This window comes from Lepisma saccharinum, chromosome 13, assembly GCF_977018435.1.
Source record: "Lepisma saccharinum chromosome 13, izLepSacc3.1, whole genome shotgun sequence".
Lineage (NCBI taxonomy): Eukaryota > Metazoa > Arthropoda > Insecta > Zygentoma > Lepismatidae > Lepisma > Lepisma saccharinum.
In genome coordinates this window covers 26776096-26790041 of record NC_139241.1, presented here as the reverse complement: position 1 = coordinate 26790041, position 13946 = coordinate 26776096, and the positions used below count along the sequence as shown (strand labels likewise).

Below are 13946 nucleotides of genomic sequence, written 5' to 3'. Positions count from 1 at the left end.
AACCGCTACAATTGCACCATAACACTCCTCCTGAAGCAGTATTATTATTTCCTCTCTGAGATCGGCGACAGTCGGTTGCCTTTGTTGTACATTTACAAAGGATGCCGGCTTCCACAACAATAACAAGTACATATACTGCCACTAGACGATAAGCTGCGCGGCTTTTTCTTTTGTTATGAACCAGGGCCGGCGCTAGTCATTTTGCCTCCCTGGGAGGTGGCGGCAGATGCCGCTCTATTTCGACCCCCCCCCCCCCCCCCCGGTCATTACGCAGCAACGGAAAATTGAAAATCAATATATTCCTAACTAAAACATCAAAATATAAAATAAATAATGAGACTTCTTATGCTATTTCAATACTATTCAGCGCAAAAGAATATCTTGCTTGATCACAGTTTTCAATAGGCTTATTTTTTTCTTCTCTTCAAATTTTGCCGCTCTGGGTGATGGGACGGTTCGCCCTCCCCTTCCGCCGGCCCTGCTATGAACTTGGTCACCCATCAAAGCATGGCAATTTTAACACAGAAAACAATATGTATCGCATTAAAGCAGCAAAAATGACAGCCTCCTCTATGCAATTTCTACAAGAACACGTGCCGGAGCCAGAGTTGAAATGATGTTGGAGCCTCATAATTTATTTATTTTGAATAATTCCAAAATTATGAAATATGAACAATTTGTTGCTGCTGTTCGCTGCTCTCTTGCCAAAATGCTTTATTGGGATGCTAACACCATGACTGGCTTCCTCCTTCATGAACTCGTGCACGTTGCTTAGAATTTCCCGAGCTTGGCTATGCAAGGTTTTTGATTTCAACTTCGACAGAACTGGAGGCATTATGGAATTTAACGTTCATTAGCAAACACACACTTTTACATACACACACGCAATACACGCACACAACGTCAAACCGGTCAAATACTTAGTATAAAATAAAAATATGGTGCTTCCAATCCAACAAAACTCACCACCACTTTACCTGCCTTTTCCCCTTCCGTGACAGAAATAGTGCTTCATTATTACAGTTAGCAACACTAGTTACTAGCTAGCCAATGAACATGCACTGCATAAAAGAAGCAAGCACTACGCCGTGCTATATTGCCACATTAGCGTCCCTACCGAACGGTGGGAACCGCGAGCTGGAGCGCTATGCAATTGTTTTCAATGATGTTTGCGCGAGTGTGTCCAGGAATGGAATGACAATGTGGCAACAATAGCGAAGGTTTTCGAGCAGGGTAGAACACATGATGCTAAGAGAGAGGGAGACGAAACGAAAATTCGTTTCTACGCAACGGCAAATTTACGTGTGTGGCACTCTAGCATGCTCATTCTGCAATCTAATGCCAGAATTCTCAATTGAAAGAGTAGGCCAGCTGTAGTACTGTTGCCAACTTAGTGTGTTCGAGCAAGATTTATCTGAATCATAAAACACATCAAGGAACCTTCTAAATTAGTGTTAATTTTGTACCCTAACCCTAGCCACTCAGGTGTCATTAAATCGATCCTTAACTTTGGAGATGAATACATTTCTGAAACCTCTTGTGTGCAAGTACAGTGAAACCCCGATTTTACATTTCCGGGTTATACGTATTCCCGCTTAAAACGTTCATCCAGTCAGGTCCCTGCAAAAGACCACGATAAATAATAGGATGTTCACCTTGATCTTACGTTTGCTCTAACTCCCGATTCCCGCTTTATATATTCTCCGAGCCAAGACGATGTTTTAAAATTTTGCCAGAAACCTGTTCTGTTGACCACGCTACTTCTCCTTCCCTCCCTTTTCTTGTTTTCCCATTCCCCATGGGACCTTGAACTTCCAGAAGTTAGGTTTTTGTACTAGATGAGGGAGGGAAGAGGTATGGTTCCCAGGAGAGGGGAGGAGGTGCACAAGTTGCATTTGTCATACCTCCCTTGAGGAATAAGAAGGGAAAACGGCACTTCTTGCATTCCCCGTGAAGATGAAATGGACCAATCCTTCTGCCGCAGGTTCAGCCAACAAACGTACTGTTGCGAAACAGATGCTCTCTAAATGATGCCTTCCGTAGAGTTTCGACACAATGTGTGTGACTGATACCTGTCTTTGTTTGCCCTTTCTCTCCACAAAAACGCTAGTTGAAAATTGACAACAGGACTTGATCACCATTCGCTTCTATGCCCACACATTTACGGAATCCTTCCTAGTTGACAGGAACGAAAAGAACAGGGGGACTTTGAAAAACTTTTTCTCTATTCTTGTTTGCAACGTTGAAAATGAAAAAAAGTTAAGGATTTGCCATACTGGATAACAACGGCACTTTTTCTTCAATGGAAATTCTTTTAGATTCATAAGGAATTATGATTGGATCTAGTTCGATTATTTTTAATCTGAATTTTTTTCACGGATGCTATATCATTTGGTTATCAGAATGAAGCTGAAAATGCACAAGCTAAAGTGATCTTTTTTTTTTCCATGGGCAAATAGGGCGATATTTTAATAATTGACGAAAATATATTCTTGTGAAATCAATTGTTTGATTGAGTTGGTGTTTTTAAGTCCACTTTATGCACAGCAAGGCTAATCGGGACTGGACCTAATGTTTAAAGTGGCATCCGAACTACTATGTGCCTCCACCAGGAATCGAACACAGGAGCCCTTGATTACAAGGCAACAACGCTACCACTGCGCCATCGGGGAGGCTGTGTCAAATCACTTGTGTTGGGGGGGGGGGTTCGAATTTGGGATAAATGATTCTTCTATCTGAGGCAGAAAATGTTTTCTCTATGCATATTGCATAACTCCTATGTTGTAAAGTGATGGGACCAGGAAAAATGAGTGAATAAACAAGGGGTGTGGCAATGTTTTCTGAGAGCAGCCAAATTTAGTGCACATCTAAATGCCATTAAAATGTGTACTTGGGCCAAAAGAGCAAGGAGGCTTCTCAAGCATGGTGCTGATCACATTATCTTCAAATTGGCAAAAATCGAAAATATGTGGGGTAAAGGCAGCCGGAGTATGGTGCTGACACCATCTCACACATCCTCTCTCTCTCTCTCTCTCTCTCTCTCTATATATATATATATATATATATATATATATACTGCTGGACAAAAAAAACCGGACACTTGCATTTTTTGTGATAACGCAATGGGTCGATAAAAGCTCTGGTACAAGGGCTAACTAAATGTTGCAGAAACTGAATTAAGTACGAATGCATAAACAAAGTCCGAGCCTATGAATGGTGCATATGGTACTACATGATCTGCCGAACATTCTGTAATATACCTGCGAGCTGTTATTGCAATTCAGATGTCAAATATTAAAGTGTCCGGTTTTCATTGTCCAGCAGTATATATATATATATATATATATATATATATATATATATGTGTGTGTGTGTGTGTGTGTGTGTGTGTGTGTGTGTGTGTGTGTGTGTGTGTGCGCGCGCGCGTGCACGCATCATGGCATGGTGCAAAGTACTTGGGAAACTATCTTCACCTTTTTCTCATTTCCAAAGGTGGGGGGTTTCCTTCTCATGCCCCCTATGGTATCATCACTAATCTTGTAATTACTGAAAAGTGCCAAGTATTTCTGCCCCTATTTTCTTGCTCATGTGGAAGTGTGAGCCCCTTACACAAGACATCTTAACCAATTACCATAATGGCGATAAGCGATCTCATGTCTCCTTTCCTCTGATGCCTAAAATTACGTTGTTGCTTTTGAACCTGAATACGCACATTCAAAGAACGTAGATTAAGGGTAGTAAAATGGGAAAAAAAAGGACCATATTCCCCCCCCCCCCATAGGAGCTCATTAATGTGCCACTGTGCACAGGTATGCAGTAATTGAAAGATTCAACCCTTTTTCTTTAATTCCAGGCATCTGATATCTTGCTCTTGCTCATATGTCCGAAACATTGACATGACAGCATGGAGAGCATCTAATCAGTGATCCTCCCCCCCTTTTTCTTTCTTTCTGCGACTTGGCCTGGAATGAGCACACTTCTGATAAGACTTGTTTAACTGCACTGGCGCCGCTCCACCACCTCTTCCCCTTCCTCCAGTTACAAACCGGTCAGAGGGGTGTGTTCGAGCAGCTGGCAACAGGCGCCTATGTTTTGTCTCGAGGCTCCAGAGCTATTCACGCTTAAAATTAACCAATATGCTATCTGATGGGATTAACAGGAAATACTCTATGTAGGGTATGTTGTGTTGAAGTTGTTTAAAGCATGGGGAATGTGCGAGAGAGTAAAGTCTACTGTTAAGGTTTTTTTCTGCTTTAAATCGTTTTATGGGTCAGAACAATTAAAACGTTTTCATGTGTTTCCACCCCGTGGAATCAACAAAATGAGATTTGTAAATAAATCGGGGAAAATGTAATTGATTGACAGAAGATTAACATGGGAGATAACACTGTAATTCGGCAAGAAAATTACGAAGAATGCACGAGTCTGCTCTTGCTGCTGAATAAAGTTTTAAATTGTACTTTATGAATTAAAGTTGTTTTTTTTTTTTTTGAAACGTCATGAAGCATCTTACCCATTGCATCCATGTATTATGTATGTGTGAAATTTGAAACAGGTGAAAGTCGATTAAGATAGAAGATAAAAATAGTTTGAGAATGAATTAATGTCAAATGTAACAAAAGAAAATGTTGCTGTTTCATTCAGTACGATGCCCTTTGTCAGTGAGAATAGCCTCGTCATGAAATCATGAATATTATTATTAAACTAGCCTTCCTCTTTCGAGAAAGAACGGCAATGATATGTTCGCAATTTTCTCCTGCCCCAGCTTTTCAAGTACAGGTCAATTTCAATTGCTTTATTTTCAAATAATTTCCGAGAACTCCAGGTACAACATGAGGTGCAGATGATATAGCACTGCTTTGAAGAACCAATGCTTATACATTAGTTTCCTCCGCATTTTCTGTGTTATTTTTGCCTATCATAATTAAATGCTTCGTTCTCAGCACAGCTTCTCCTTCGTTAGAGTTCCTGAATTCACATTGGATATAAACGTTTCTACCATACCAGCTATGACAACATGCTACTATTTCGTATAAAAATGTATAAATAACTTACGTGAGTGAGTAGGAATGGTTCAAAATGACGTTTCGGAAGTCTGTAGTACTTCCTTCGTCAGGTAAATAAAATAAAAAACTTTAGGTGCTAAACATGGTACCAAGTTGTCAAATCATAAGTTGAGGATAGAAAAGGTAAAAAACTTACGGTGTAACGTACAGCTCATTGTGCTGCATAAAAGGGCGTTGCCTCTAAGGAAGTGTAAAAAACAGAACTCAAGCAGGAAGTAAGGACTTACGTCACATACACTTGTCTCATCCTTGACGCGTGTGATAAAGACAAGGCCCTTCCTCCCCCCTTCTTCTTAGTCAAGGGCAAGGTTACCGTAAAGGCGACCAACAGGAAGTTGAGGTGGTTTAGTAAAAATAAACAAGGCCAAGACCTTGGCCCTGACGACAGGCCTCAAGGCATCCTAACCACAAGAAAACCTCCGTCAGGGTCAGAAAGGCCAAATGGACAGATTACGAAAATAGCCACAAGGTTGGGAGCACTAAGAGCTGGGTTGAGGACGAAGACAAGGTCGTATTGTGAATATATACTTCTTGCAAAAACGAGGTTGGGTGTCTGTGTCCTGCCGGCTTGTGTGACGACGAGAGGCCGCCCTGCCTGACGCCGCTGCTATCTTGGAGGGTAAGACCCATTTTTACTAAGTGGTCTCTCCACTTAGAACTTGCCTATTAGCTATAATCAGGATATGGCCATGAAGCTAGCAATCAGTACTTAGGTACTATAGTGTAGGTCTAAGATAATAAACATATGTCATGACACGAAACAATGCCTTTTTAGTTGAAGAGTTAGTGTTAAGTTCTTAGTTATTAGAAACCCCACGCAATAGCGTTACATTTGGTGGAGGTGCGATCTCTGCTTTATTCAGCGGAGGGCCGATCCCAGTTATACCCCTTTTACCCCCCAACCCCAAAATTGGTTGTCTAGATACTTTCATTCTAGGTTCCGTGTTGTCTCTTGTGGTTTGTTGGCGGTCTTTGGTTCAAAAGTGTTATTCCTCTTTTTGTCGCTTTCTGTCGTATTGGTTCCGCTTTGGTTTGTCTTGAGGTGTCCGCTTTGCTCATTGTCCGGAATTATGTAGGTTTAATGGTTCTCACACGTCAACAGACGACTGGTGAACGCAAACCCCTGCTTACTGCCACCGTTACGTGTCCTCTCCCTGCTTGTTCGGAGGAAGCAATACATACACCGCTACCTACCGAAAGTGATATATTCGAAATGCCAGATCCTACGTCAAACTCCGCTATGTGTTCTTACGCTAGGATTCCGTCGATCCAACCGGATATTTTTAACGCTGACCCTGGAGAAAGTATAACAGACTTTTTCAATACATATAAGAGAGTTTCTTCCATTTTAGGTTGGACCGATGCGCAAAAGGTCACATTTCTGCCTGCGTATTTAAAGAAAAGCGCGTTGGCTTACTGGGATTTGAATCGCGCCACGTTAGAAGGTCTAGAAGGGTTTCCACAGGTCGAAGAAGCATTGACTAAGGCTTTTCAACCACTTTTACCGGTCGGACAAGCTTATCTAGATTTAGCTGCAAGAAAGAAACAAACCAACGAGTCGATAGAGAATTATTTTTACGATGTGCTAAAAATGTGCAAGCGAGCAGATCCTAATATGAATGATGACGGGAAAATAAATTTTGTTTGTAATGGCTTGCCAGCACAAGACGCAGAAAAGTTAGTAACAATGAAAGCACAAACACTAGATGAATTGTTGGCTAATTTGCGACTTTTGGAACGCGCAAAACGGCAAGCAGACATCGCTTCGCGATCTTACGCACAGGTTGTCAAAGGTTCAAATGACAAGCAGAAAGAATTTAACGGAAGATCGGGAAGTGAAACGAGATATGTACACACGATGGAAGAATCTCGAAACGCTGACCGTGAGAGACAAAACAACCCTCCAGTTTCAAACACACACAGAGGTTCCAATAGAGGTAGAGGTTTTTCTAATTCCTTCCGAGGTAGAGCTAATAACGGCAATAACAGTAGGAACAATGATCGAGCTTGCTACTCGTGTGGATCAAAATTTCACTATGCGCGTTTTTGTCCAAATAGGGGTTCATATCCTTCAAATGAAAGATATTCCACCAATCGAGGACGTGGATCTTTTTCAATGCAAGACCGTGGTTCTAGAGGAAATAATCATAGGAATTTCGAACGAAATCCTAACAGAGGGCCCCGAACCCCTTCCCCTTTTCCAAGAAACGCGGGTCATACAATACCATACAATACCAAGGTCATCCTCTATGAAGGAAGCGTCCCCCTTACCTACATGGAGTCTCTACCCGACCAAGATATTGTTGACTATTCTATGATGAACTTCGCTAAAAAGGATAAGGTAAATTACGTGGAAACAAACCACGAGGTAGAAATATTTCATTCCTTGGACAAAATGGTAAGTGAATTTCAACACTTATTTAGTGTTCATTTGAATAATACATATGTTGAATTTCCTCCACCTCCTGAGGAGTATTCCAGAGCTAAACGTGGACTTGGACTAAATTTCATTGGAAACTTTGCTAACTGGTGCTGCGGTATTTTGAGTGAGAACCAATTCCATGAACTTTTGGTGAATGAACACACTCTTAACGCTGAAATACATAAGGTCACGTCTAGTCTCAAAAATGAACATCAGAAAGTACACTTATTAAAAACGCAAATTCGTAATTTAATTCAACAGACAAACGACACGCTGATTACTGTTGAAACTCAAGTAAATTTACTAAAAACTAGTTTTGGAAATAAATTGACAGAATTGGCCAAAATCACCAATAGGACGACTCAAAACTTGAATATAATGGCTTTAAGATCTCTATTATTGCATCAGCTCTTGTTAAGCTCTATGATTAATTCCGAGATACGAGAATTAAGAACGTCATGTTTCGCAAACAAAATTCCGTTATATCTAATCAGACCTCAAACATTAAAACGAGACCTGAAACAACTAAAATTCACCTTAGCAGTAAAGGGATATCAGTTAGCTATACCTACTACTAATCTAATGAAATACTATACAGTGCCATTAGCTCATTGCTTGTTTTCACCTAAACAAGTAGTAGTCACATTAAAAATTCCGATCACGAAAATAGGTGAAAACCCTATCCTAGAAGAATTTCTTACGGTTCCATTTCATTGGCTAAATAGCACTTGCAACATTATCCATCCGCCATTATACTCGGCAACAAGTCCAACTTCGGTTCGAGTCCTGTCAGGGACCTTTTTGGCCACCTGCGACCCACACAATTCGCCAATGTGTTACTTACCACGATTCGGTCACGATGCCACTTTAGGTTCTTCTTGTGCACAAAAGATCCGCCAAGGAGCGACTATTAGTGAGTTAGCTGGCCATTGCATGTATCAATGTTACGAAGGAAGTAACGTAATCGTGACGGAAGTATCGCAGGATCATTACGTAATCACCAACCCACCGCCCAAGATTAAAGGAGAATGCAACGGCAATGACATCATAATCGACACTTACAAAACTGAACCCGGAGCTTTGGAAGTCACCCTGCCATGTAATTGCTCATTGTCAATTACAGACGAAACTCATATTCCTAGAACTTTCCCCTGCTCTAGTGAAACGAGCGACGAGCTGCATAGTTATCATATTCTGCCAGCCTCGTGGGGCAAAATACCGACGATGAAAATAGATGTATTATTTTCTGGTAGTAAGGCAGCCGAGTTTAACCATTTCAACGACTGCCTAGACGCAAAGTGGCCCACAAAAATACCATTTCTAAAGATAACAACTCAAACAGAACCGCCTGAGGAAAATAATGAATTAATTGACGATTTAGACACCGACATCTATAAGGGAAACCTTTCCAAAATTTCGTTTAGTCTAATTTGGAATGTAGCACTCACTCTAATCACAGCATGGTTGATATACAAATATCGCTTATTGGCCACACAGTTAATTGCTTTTAAACAAGTCCAACCCTCAGAAGCACTGGAACCCTCACAGGAAGTATTCCATACAATCATTGATTACTCAATAGTTATAATGATTTTAATATTAGTTCTTGTGTTTTTAATTTGGATAATCAAGAGATATAAGGAAAGTTGTTGCCAACACAAACCTAATCAGAAAGCCCCAACTGCTTCTACAAGTGTACTATTTCATAATGACAAGGTGCAACTGACACCCAAAAACCCCAAAACACCACGACCTCTACCACGTACGTTCACACCAGCGCATAACCCGATACACATGAGCATGACAGCATGACTAGCCGTGCTGACAATCTTAGTACATTCAATTATACCAATTAATGGCTTATCAATGAAAACCTTTGTCACCCCGGGAATTTATATGACAGAAATAGATCCCCCTATCTTATATACAACTTCTGTTCCTCTGCTGTACCGTTTACAGTACAATGCAGCCTTTACTGAGATTGTTGATTGGGAAAATTTACCCTTTTCTTTAGGAAATACCACGATTGCTACTGAACCCGCATTACAAGGGTGGAGTTATTTCTTAGCTTCCAAAACCCACATTCGCTCACTTTTCCTGAAGGATCCAGATATCAACAGAATCCAAACCAGAATACGACAATTCCCTGCCGGTGACTGGATAGATATTAAGGAGCTTGCACTAAACATTCATCCCCAAATGCTAACTATGTTAATTTCCGCTTGTCAGAATAGGAAGATTCATCCTGCTCTGTTACCATTTCACATTCTGTTACAACATATTCAAGCTCTCACCAGTAAATTACGGAATTATAACTATACTCTAGCCATACCTTCTGATAACCTCGGACAGTATTACAACACACCTATACTCGAATGCACTATTGGGCCCACATATGCCCTCATTGCATTGAAAATACCGCTAATCCAACGACGTTCCAGAATTAGGATATTTGATCTAAAACCCCTGCCCTTCCAGCATAACGATCAAATATGTCAAGTGCAAATAGTAAAGGATACAGTTATTTTCGATGAAATCGATCAAACCTATTTCGATCATTTATGTACCTTAACCACAGACACGTTATGCTTCATCTCTCCGATTAGGAATGTAGTTACTACAGAACACCAATGTGTTAGATCAATTATTAGCGAGAATGTACCTTCTGTCGTACGAAACTGTCCCCTACACTGTCACACTGACTCGATGGTTAATCTACCTGTATTACTAAATGTTTCCACTTATTTAGTACTCTCACCAATGGATGAAGAGATCAACGTGAAATGTGAAAGCATCTTATTTAGCTTCAAGAGGAACTCTCCCTATGGCACATTAGTTGTACAACTTGGTTGTCAATGTACACTCTGCGTCTTTTCTAGGTGTTATCAAGCACAATTTCCTTGCATTTTACCCAATCAGTCAAGAGCACAAATCTCTAATTTTATTCCTATCCACTGGATAAATTATCAATCCACAAACATCACTAACTATGAATGTACAACCGAATTAATTGACAAACCTGCATGCACCATGGTCAGTCATCAGACACAACACTTGAATGGAGACCCAATATCACTAGTTCCTACTCATGCCTGGTTGAGCATTATGACTGGTATAGTCTTCCTTATCATAGCATGGATCCTATACAAGGTCCATTGCAGAAAATCGAAGCCATTGAAACCCACCTCTGTTCCGGTGGGCATGAAAACAAATACCATGAGAGCTCCATCTTATGAAGCACCGAAATGTCCCATTTATGAAAGTATTCTAGAATAAACTTCACTTACTAATGACACATAAGTTTCAGAGTATGGACATCTTTATTCCCCAAGATGACCAGGGCCCGGGACAAGTCACCCCTGAGAGGACTTCCTTGACTCTACAAGAATCTTCAACTTGATGGACTCAACTACGGAGCACCACATTCTCCCCTTCGGCTGAGAACATCAACTATGACCTGCGCACTGCATCCAAGAGACCTTCGCGCAAGAACTACCATAAGTGAAGTGAAAAGTGATACCTATCTAAAGGACATTACTAGCCAGACAAAAGGCCAATATATTATTGTAATTATATCAAATGTAGCTAGTACTTCAAAGACCATATCCATGATATTCATATATATATATATTTTCAATTTTAATTTTAGCTTTGACTGCCACATATATTATATACAGGGCATGTCAATACTTAGCTTAGATGGGGGCCATCTAAGATAAGGAGGGGCGTTATGTAACGTACAGCTCATTGTGCTGCATAAAAGGGCGTTGCCTCTAAGGAAGTGTAAAAAACAGAACTCAAGCAGGAAGTAAGGACTTACGTCACATACACTTGTCTCATCCTTGACGCGTGTGATAAAGACAAGGCCCTTCCTCCCCCCTTCTTCTTAGTCAAGGGCAAGGTTACCGTAAAGGCGACCAACAGGAAGTTGAGGTGGTTTAGTAAAAATAAACAAGGCCAAGACCTTGGCTCTGACGACAGGCCTCAAGGCATCCTAACCACAAGAAAACCTCCGTCAGGGCCAGCAAGGCCAAATGGACAGATTACGAAAATAGCCACAAGGTTGGGAGCACTAAGAGCTGGGTTGAGGACGAAGACAAGGTCGTATTGTGAATATATACTTCTTGCAAAAACGAGGTTGGGTGTCTGTGTCCTGCCGGCTTGTGTGACGACGAGAGGCCGCCCTGCCTGACGCCGCTGCTATCTTGGAGGGTAAGACCCATTTTTACTAAGTGGTCTCTCCACTTAGAACTTGCCTATTAGCTATAATCAGGATATGGCCATGAAGCTAGCAATCAGTACTTAGGTACTATAGTGTAGGTCTAAGATAATAAACATATGTCATGACACGAAACAATGCCTTTTTAGTTGAAGAGTTAGTGTTAAGTTCTTAGTTATTAGAAACCCCACGCAATAGCGTTACAACGGTGACCTCATAAAAACTCCGATGAAAATCTTCACTGATTAAAAATTCCCTATGTTAAAAACAAAAACCACACAACTAAAACAAATAAAAATCGATGACCTATTACAGCCCCCTAGTGACTTCCGTCAGTGTAGGGTAAAACCCATGGACTGTCTGCGCTCCTATGCTGCTTTGAAGGTGAATTCCCATCCAGTGTTCCTGTCTACGATCGTATACGTCACCATTCCAAGGTGAGCTCTCTCTCTCTTCTTCGACGGTCCTAACAACCTCGGGAGTGACATGAAAACCCATTTTAGTGTCGGTATTTACTGCTTTATCCCACTTTTTAAGAAAAGCGACCAACCCTTCCTCCAGATTACCATCATCTCTGTTAAGTTACGAGGATGTATGAGGAATCAATGAAATACAAGAAGCAAGAATTCTTGAACTACAATATCAGCATTCTAACCTAGAACACCTGCCTTGGAAGCTGCAAGAAAAAACATGTTCACTCTTTCTCCACATGAGTTGATACCTTTAAATGGTTATAGTACCCAGTATTCCTGTTTGGGACTATGTTATAATCATAGCACAAGGACGACAGGTTATAATGCATTCATAAATCTAGTTCCATCAGAGAAACATTGGCCATATTTCAAGTGGGGTGACACTGACCTGTTCCAACAAACCTGAGCAGTAACAGGGGCCCCTAAACAAGCATATGAAATACCAGCCTTTGTAGCTCCGAAGCCTTTCCCTCTCTTGGCTTGGTTTCTTCTGCTAAACACCATCTCCTGTTGTTACCTCTTCATGATATCGCAAACAACCTCCTGCTTAGCTTCGCAGAAGAAATGTCCGTCTGCAATATCTACTCTATGAAAACATTGTCAGTTAACCCCTCAAGCCGGTTCAACGTACATTTGTACGGACCCTCATAGTGCTTCTAGAGGCGGTTCGACGTACACGTATACGTCCCCTGTAGTAGTGACGAAATTATGCATATTTTGCCATCTCTTGTTTTCCCACATGAATGAAAACGCATGTAACTCAAGAGTAGACTGCAAAGTGCTGCCATCTGTTGGTTTTCCTTCCAATTACATGAAATTATGTGCGATTGCATCACTTTATTTAAAAAAAAACAGCTGAGAAATGGCATCGCACGAGCCGGTAAAGGGCATTGAAACGGACGAATTTTTTTTGCGTTTTTAGAGGAAAGTGACGATGAAGGTTATTTATTATTATTGGTGTTCAGATTGTGAAGTAGGACTGTGTTTCGAAGCATGTTTTAAACTGTACCACACAACGTTGGACTTCTAAACTAACAAGAACACAAGACAGAACTAGTACTTTGTAAGCGCAACATGTACATTTTTATTTTTATTATTATTTTTGTTACTATAGTATAAATGTCATTATTCATACATTTTTATGTAGTGTGAAGTTTCGTTTACAAGTCCGGAAAATTTCATTGTAATTGAGCAAATGGTTTTTAAGATATGTTCAATTTTGTGACATTATGCGAAAATTGCTGTTTCGCTGATTTAAAATTACCGCCTCTCGCAGCGGCTGATGGGTATTTAACTCTCGGCTTGAAGGGTTAAAGTATTTAATAAAGTTATTTTGTTATTTTACTCAAACAACTTCTGAAATTCTTCATATTTTGCTGTTACCTGAGGTAACATCAGTTTCATGTACTCTACCTTGAAACTAAGAGATATTGATTTGTTATTTTATAATATATTTGGAAATTTTAACAACAAAAAAAGAACAAAGTATATTAGTGCCATACATAGAGCCAACATAATGAATGTGAGTATCCTCTCTATTTATACATAAGACATGGTGTGGTGCCCATGAGGGTCAGGTCTTACCTACCGACTGTCAGCCTGACTCCCACCTGTTGAGGTGCAAGATTGACCAACCAGTTGCAGAGTGATATATGGTCAGCATGACGAACCCCCAGTCATTGTTGTAGGTTTCCGTGACCGGGTTATGCTACTCATTTGTAGCTCCCCAATTTCCTCATCGTGGTGGGCGGCCACTTGTCCCATGC

At 40.7% G+C, this 13946-nt stretch overlaps 1 protein-coding gene across 2 annotated transcripts in view; it reads left to right on the top strand.

Annotated features, from left to right (window-relative positions):
* Positions 1–13946, top strand: part of LOC145996908 (uncharacterized) — a 109279-nt gene that overhangs the window by 8903 nt on the left and 86430 nt on the right. The gene's annotated exons all lie outside the window — the stretch shown is intronic.